This window comes from Sinocyclocheilus anshuiensis, unplaced genomic scaffold (assembly GCF_001515605.1).
Source record: "Sinocyclocheilus anshuiensis isolate Anshui unplaced genomic scaffold, SAMN03320099.WGS_v1.1 scaffold527, whole genome shotgun sequence".
NCBI classification, from domain to species: Eukaryota; Metazoa; Chordata; class Actinopteri; order Cypriniformes; family Cyprinidae; genus Sinocyclocheilus; species Sinocyclocheilus anshuiensis.
Window position 1 is genome coordinate 994,844 of NW_015548227.1, and position 8,592 is coordinate 1,003,435.

Here is an 8,592-nt window from a genome sequence, read left to right on the forward strand (position 1 = left end):
CATTATAGGGTGGTTGTGTACACACACTGCCAACACACATTTCAGTTCAAACAACTTGTAAAAGTGCATGTAGCATTATATGACCCCTTTAACATAATTACATACATGAGCACACTTTTTACACACCTTTAATTGTTCAATCTTCTGGTTAGCGTGCATATGATGCTATAAAATGCTGCCTCCACAGGAAACTCATTAGATTTTGGCTCGTGAAAACATCTTTCTAATATCAGACAAGAGCAGTTTTAGTGACATAATACAGATAAACAAACAATTTAAAAACAACATGTTCTAGGGGAAATCGCACATATAGACGTCTTGGCAATGATCGTGTGCTATCAGGGCCTGAGTAAGTTCCAAACTAAAGTTCTGAAAATGACAAACATCATACTGCAGCCCGTTCCTAATGCATTCTGACTTGGTGGATGATTTAAGTTTTTAAATGGCTGTTTGGCAGCGTCGACTGCCAGCGTTTCCCAGAGTGTGTGAAATGACAGCGAGCGTCTGGAGAGGTTGACCACATCTCTGCTGACATCTGCAGAGCTGCTGAGAGGAACTAATAATGTGGGACTAAAAGAAATGTCATTTCAGTTGAAGTAAACCAGTTTCATGTGCATCTCAACCAGCATGCTTTTCCTTTCAGAACACACAGATAGGATAATTGTATGGCTGAGATAACATTAACGAGCTCTAACGGTCTAACTGAATTTTTTTTTTTTTTAAGCAGGGAAAATAAAAACAATAATGAATATACTAGATTTTAAATTTTTGAAGGAAACTTTCAAAACGCCATGGCCATATAGTTAGATACCAAAGTTGAATGCTTCTGGCCGGGGGTTTATTCAGGCCTGGGAAGGGTCAGAGACATGGGAAGCTCCTGCTTCTTATCTTGGCATGTTGTTGGGAGTTTCACAGCTGGGCATTGCTGCTGCTGCTGCTGTCATTTCCATCTCATTTCAGCCCAGGATATTACTCACAGCATCAACAGACTGGAGGGAAAAATGGAGATCAGCGCTGGGTGTGTGGGCTGAGTGACACCTGCCTGGAGGGGCGAGGCTTCCCGTGGAGGAAACAGGAAGTCGCCCTTCTGAGCAGCATCTATAAAGATGTTGTGAAATGAGAACTCTGTGATCTGTTGCTGACACTTAAGATCCAGTGGAAAATCCAGTTTATTAAGATCCAGTTTATTTAGTATTATTTGTAATTTCAGTACAACAAGACTCTTGGAATTATTTTATATTTTTGTTCCATTAAACAATAGTTACAAACTAGATGGTTTCAGCTCTAAATATGAATTATGAATAATAAATAAATCTTATTCAGGTAATATGAGCAGAATTATTTATTTAATTAAGATATTTTTTTATATATATATTTTTGAAAGAAGTCTCTTATCAAGCCTGCAATTATTCGAGTAAAAATACATTTGAAACTGTAATACTGTTAAATCTTATTACAGTTAAAACTGTTTAAAAATAAAAATAACTTTTCTATTTGAATATATTTTTTATTTTTGTATTAAATTATCAATATTCTATTTTAAATAATTTATTCCTGTTATGGCAAAACTGAATTTTCAGCAGTCTCCAGTCTTATTATATATAAACAGTTAATTTAAATTGTAGCTAATAAATTTTACTAAGATTACAACTTTCAAACTTTTTACTGGTAGTGTGAATTCTTCATATATTCATGCAACAATATTTTTTTGCAATTTTGATGTTTATCATATTTAATGCTTTAAAAATCTTAAAAATTATAAGATTAAAAAAAAGAAACACAAAAAGCTTGAAACTTGAAAGCTCCAGACCCCATTTAATGTAACTGCATAGAAAAAATTATAATTTTGTATTCCACAATGTTGTTATTGTTAACTAAAACTAGAACTATTCAAAATATTTTTTGTTAACTGAATGAATTTTACTAAGATTACAACTTTCCAACTTTTTACTGGTAGTGTGAATTCTTCATATATTCATGCAACAATATTTTTTTGCAATTTTGATCTTTATCATATTTAATGCTTTAAAAATCTTAAAAATTATAAGATTAAAAAAAAGAAACACAAAAAGCTTGAAACTTGAAAGCTCCAGACCCCATTTAATGTAACTGCATAGAAAAAATTATAATTTTGTATTCCACAATGTTGTTATTGTTAACTAAAACTAGAACTATTCAAAATATTTTTTGTTAACTGAATGAAAGCTGAAATGAAATAAAAAAAATATTAGATGAAAAATTTGAAATGTTGCTTTGGCAGATAAATGAAATAAGTTTAAGTTCTAAAATTACTAAAAAGAAAATTGAAAAAAGAAAATTAAAGCCAAACAGAAATATTAAAAAGTGACAAGGGCACTTCAAAGTTCCAAAACTTAAAAAATAAAATGAAAACTAAAAATAAAACATGCTAATTCAAAATATTAATAAATACTATAAAAGTATATATACATTATATATAATAAATAGTAAAATAACATTGTTTCACAGAAGAAAGTCATACTGGTTTGGAATGTCATGAACGTGAAAAAATGATGACAGACTTTTCATTATTGGGTGAACTATGCCTTTAAGCATGCCATGGCAGGATTTCTATTAGCACTGAATTTTTTTCTTGTTTGAAACAAATGAAACATCCCTCATCTTGACACTGTTTCAGTTAAACATGTAGAGCACAAATCCATCAACACATACACTTCATGCGAGAATGTTGACATCAGGATGCTGATGTATGGATTAATGGTTACACAAATTCCTCTTCCCTTACAGGAACCTGGCGCAGTGCACACTCTGACATTCCTTTACCCACAATGCATTTCCAATATAGTGATCAATGGGACATGGTTGCTAAGGGCAACTGCTCTGTCAAGCCTAAGCAATGTGTAAGTTCCCATAAAGAAGGGATTTGGGGCACCTTCCTCATGGTAACGGTTCTCAGTGACCTTTCAGACAATGCCAGACAGGGCAGTAAACGACCAGCCAAAGACTGAAGAAGAGTTATGGCTAGGAAGGGCTTGTTTCCCATAATAAAGCAGATACGCAGTCTTGAGGGAGCGTGGTGTGAACAAGGCCTTCGCCTTCAGTCTGACATTCAAGAATGTCCCGCCATGAATGCCTGCTCTTTGGACTTGGATTTATGCTATGAAATTATAATACTGTATAATATAGTAAGTATATAAAGACAGTTTAAATAAAAAAAATATTTTATTTTGTTCAGATTTTGTTACTTTCCATCAACACAAATTACATACAAAAGTTAAAAATAATATAAAATTACAAAAATTTACAAATTACGAAAAAAAACAAATTAATATCTAATTAATATTAAATATCTAACTCGATCTAAAATTAGAAAAGTCTAATACAGTATAACACACGCACGCACACACACACACACACATTCTTTTTAAACCATTTATAGCCATCATGTATGTGATTTTATTACTTTCTATCAATAAAAATAACAATACACTTTATAAAATATTTTGCCTAATACTTTATATAGTATTTTAGTATTATAAGTATATAGCATCATAAGTATTTTAGTATAATATAGTAAGTAAATAAATAAATATTTTTTTTTTTATCTATTTATTTGACAACAATCACATTCTACTAGCTTGTGTAACATGATTGAACAATAGAACTTAAAAAATGCAGTCAAACTACACTTTGTGTAAAAACTGTAAAATGTAATGCCTCTGTTTACTTTTTCCCCTCACTATGCTGTATAAGAATGCAAGTAATCTTACTTGTTGGGTGTAAAAAATTTTAGGGGGGGGGGGGAATCACCCTTTAACTAATCTTACTTGTTGGGTGTAAAAAATTTTAGGGGGGGGGGGGGGAATCACACTTTAACAGGGTTGTGTGAAAAATGTCCATTAGTGTGCACTTTTCCACAGCTCTTCATTGAGAATCTAGAATAAAATCATTAGAGTTGAACTCAATCCAACTGCCAAGTTAGTGTAAATTTAGCGCAGCGGGAGTGGATGATCTATCATTGGCTCCTTTGCTCTTTTCTCAAGTGTTTATTTGTCTCATAATTCCATTCATCATGAAAAAGCAAAACCCGAGATGAGATATGTCAGAGCAGATTTAAAGAGCTTAAGACATGTTGCTCTAACAAAAACCTCAGAGAGCTGAAGCTACACGGTAACCCGGAAAAAAAATCGATTCCAGCTGTCAAGTTGCAAACTGGCTGGATGATCACAAAAGCAGCAGCTGAGGATAAAACACCAGCGACTCATGGCTTCAATTAGAATCGATTCCAATATTAATACCAATATTAACAAAACAACAACAACAATTTCCAAAATTCGTGCACACGTGTGTGTGTGTGCAAATATTTTTATATTATAGTTTTGATAAAAACGCTTATGAAGATTCCATCATTTTGTAATAAATGTACATGCAATTCAAAACACAACGCACATTTGTCAAACTGTAGGTTGGCGTAGCAGATGTTAGCATAAAATCTTCTACAGACAGTTTTCTCTTTTCAGGTCAACTTCTATAATGGCAATGCAACAATTTGAAGAGCTAGTTAAATAGTTTATATATCTACCTGAATATTAATTCACAGTCAAACACTAGCCAAACATTTGCATCTGTATGTGTGTTAAAGGGTCAGTTCACCCAAAAATGAAAATTAGGCTGCATTTTACTCACCCCCGATGCATCCTAGGTGTATATGACTTTCTTCTTTCAGACGAATCCAGTCGGAGTTATATTAAAAATTGTCTTTGATCTTTCAAGGTCTATCATTGCACTCAGCGGGTGTTACATTGCTTCTGTCCAAAAGACGTGAAATAAAAAGCACCCTTCCATAAAAAAAGTGTTTCACACGGCTCCGGGGGGTGAACAAAGGCCTCCTGTAGCGAATCGATGCGTTTTTGTAAGAAAAATATCCATATTCAAAACGTAATGATTACTTGAATCTAGCTTGCGCTCACTGTTGTAAACAGAAGCAGTTCCGGGGGAATGACGTAGGAGGTCGGCTTTATAATGTTTTGTAATGAATCTTTGCAAATCACCTTTCCTAATAATGTGCTAATTAGCAAGTTTCACGATGAATGCGGCTAAAGTAAACAGTCTCTCTGAGAGCGGCTCGGAAGAGAGGGGCGGGGTCAGCAGAGCTCATTATAATTTAAAGGAAAATGCTACAAAAACGGCTTGATCTGAAAAGAGCTGTTTTTGACAGGGTAAAAAAGGTGTTTTTTACACTACCATTGAGAAATTTTAACCAAACTATGTTACAGACTTTTCATTAAGACCCCAAAGAATCATATCAACTTGTGCAAAATGGGCATCCTATGACCCCTTTAAGTGATTTTATCACACTTTCGTATTTAAATATGTAACATTTAAGTCTTAAAATCTCAGCAAACGTTCAAAACTTTGCATTTGAATGTTTATTCTTATGCGATGCCCTATATAGAGTTCCATTATAACGGCATTGCTTTAAACCAGGGGTGGGCAAACTTGGCCCTTCCAGGCCACTTTCCTTCAGAGGTTAGCTCCAACCCTAATCAAACACACCTGAACCAGCTAATCATTGTCTTCAAGACTACTAGAAGGCTACAGGCAGGTGAGTTTTATCAGGGTTGGATAATCACCTTTCCTAATAATGTGCTAATTAGCAAGTTTCACGATGAATGCGGCTAAAGTAAACAGTCTCTCTGAGAGCGGCTCGGAAGAGAGGGGCGGGGTCAGCAGAGCTCATTATAATTTAAAGGAAAATGCTACAAAAACGGCTTGATCTGAAAAGAGCTGTTTTTGACAGGGTAAAAAAGGTGTTTTTTACACTACCATTGAGAAATTTTAACCAAACTATGTTACAGACTTTTCATTAAGACCCCAAAGAATCATATCAACTTGTGCAAAATGGGCATCCTATGACCCCTTTAAGTGATTTTATCACACTTTCGTATTTAAATATGTAACATTTAAGTCTTAAAATCTCAGCAAACGTTCAAAACTTTGCATTTGAATGTTTATTCTTATGCGATGCCCTATATAGAGTTCCATTATAACGGCATTGCTTTAAACCAGGGGTGGGCAAACTTGGCCCTTCCAGGCCACTTTCCTTCAGAGGTTAGCCCCAACCCTAATCAAACACACCTGAACCAGCTAATCATTGTCTTCAAGACTACTAGAAGGCTACAGGCAGGTGAGTTTTATCAGGGTTGGATCAAATCTCTGCAGGAAAGTGGCCTGGAAGGGCCAAGTTTGCCCATCACTGCTTTAAACACAATTTTGCTTGTTTTTTACAATGTGAATTAAACGTCACATCTGACCAAAATGAAACCAAAACATTCCTTTATCTTTGTCTTCATTTCTATTATCATAAGGTGGTCTTGGCTGCAATTACGGCAGTTCTTCTTGTCGTTATTCTTATCGCCGTGTTGGGGGGTGTTTTTTGAGGTGACGTCATTTCTCTGCGAGACCAGTGTGTCCCTTGGAACCATTCTGCTGTTGCTTTATGGTGACATGAAGGCCTGATCCATTTCCTGTTTCCTGGCAGGGCGACTTGGCAGCGATAACAGCTTAAAACGGGCATTTAGTGTCAAGAGCAGCTTGAACAAAAACCTTGTTAGCAGCAAGTCAGGCACTAATTAACCGGTATTAATTTGGCCTGGCAAGGAGACGTCATTATAATACCCAACAAAGGCAGGGGGACAGTGGACAGTGAAACACAACACATTCTCCAACAGACACACTGCAACCCAGTCAAAATATGGAGAACACTCGCATACACTGCTATTTCTGGGAAAGAGGAATCATCGAAGAGTTTTATCAGGCCTCTACGCTCCTTCAGGTTCCGACACGTCAGGAAATTTAGAACTTGACAAGTCAGAGCCTGCTGAGTGACTTATTGCAGGATTCAGCAGTGAAAAATTCTCACTAATGGTTTCAGAGGTTGAAAAAGTGTTCGGCTTGAAAGGGGAATGAGGAGAGAAATGAGAGGAATCACATTTGAGTCTCTCAGTAATTTTGGGTTCACGGACTGGAAAGTAAGAGATGTAAATGTTAGATTATAATAGCCTTATTTCAATAAAAAGATGGTCAGAGGACAAATTTGATGATTTGTTTTAAAGGTTCATTCTTTGACACTAAATGCAGGATCAGTGTTGCCAAGACCACAGTTTTCCCGCGGAATTGGGCTACTGTTGCCATGCTTTGTTCTTTTAGTCTGTGGGTTGAAGCAAACACCATGCAATTGGGCTGGTTTTGTTACGCAGACCTGGCAACCCTGTGCAAGATTCCCATTTTTTAATAAATTATTGTTTTTGAAAAGAAGTAAATTATTATTTTTTTTAATCACAATTTAAATTACATAAGGATTGTATTATTGTCTTTTTAAATATAAGTAGGGCAGAGAAGTTGAAAAAATGAAAATGCTTTTGATGCTTAAAGAGATGAAAATGAAAATTATGTCATCAGTTACTCAATCTCATGTGGAGCATAAAAAAAAAGATATTTTGAGAAAGTCTCAATGTTTTATTTTTATTTTTTTGGTGCAATGTAAGTCAGCTGTAACCAAAACTGTTTGGTTACTTATGTTCTTAAAATACCTTGTCATTATAATTGTTGGGTAGACTACCCCTTTAAACACTATTAGTATATCTATAGAGATTTTTATAATATGAAACATTAAATCTTGGCTTGTAACTCGTCCTGCACCATTTGTGACATCAGTATATCAGTAATTTCACTCAGAAACAGATATTAAATGTCAGAAATAATTACAAAGAAACAACAAGTAACACACTACATGAAACTAAATTTTGAATTAAAACGCACTCCAGTAATCTTTGTTTACAACTTAGAAAAATCATCACAGTGTAGTTCATATTTAATATCACTGAATCAACCTGAATACATAATGTCACGCCAACAAAGATAGTTTTCAAGCCCCACATCATGTAGATATAACTCCTTAAAGGAACGACTGCACATATATTTCTTACTGTGCTCTTGGAAAGCGTTTGCTTCTGGAGACAGTGAGGTGTCGCTGAAGGCACTCGCTGGCAGATGTCAGGGAAGGGAGTGTGGACTTCCCACGAAGCCTAAATTTGGGCACTTTGCCACCAGCGAAGATTATCTTTCCCCTCTGACAATAGTGAGAGCAATTCCTCCTCACTGAGAGATGTTAATTTAAAACGTCCTGCTCCTGAAGAATGGCCCATGCTAGATAGCAATAAAGCTGATGTTCAACTTTTGTTTCTCCTGAAAAGAAAAGTGTCACGGTTAGTTTTTACAAACACACACATGACCAATGTGTCTTTCAGCAGCAGCATCGGTGCAGTGCGAGGTGATATGTTGTGTAAATGATGGTGTGGACCGCTGCCATGCAGGGTTCTTCCCCAGGAACAATGCCAGCAATTAAAATCAGATGATACACAAGCACTTCAGTCTCGGGAAATCACACAATATAAGCCAAAAAGCGTTTGGGGAATACACACGGTAGTGCTCTTAGAGGAGAAGCACTATTATTTTACCGTGTTTGCGTATGTCTTTTTTAACGTATCCATTAAAGGAGGTCTGAATGCTCACAACAGTAACTGATGTTGCTCTGTTGATCCAGTGTGTGAG

The 8,592-nt window shown here is 35.6% G+C and overlaps 1 pseudogene; it reads left to right on the plus strand.

Moving 5' to 3' along the window:
* Positions 1-2,987, plus strand: part of LOC107654406 (uncharacterized) — a 30,210-nt pseudogene extending 27,223 nt beyond the window's left edge.
* Positions 2,988-8,592: the final 5,605 nt, after the last annotated feature.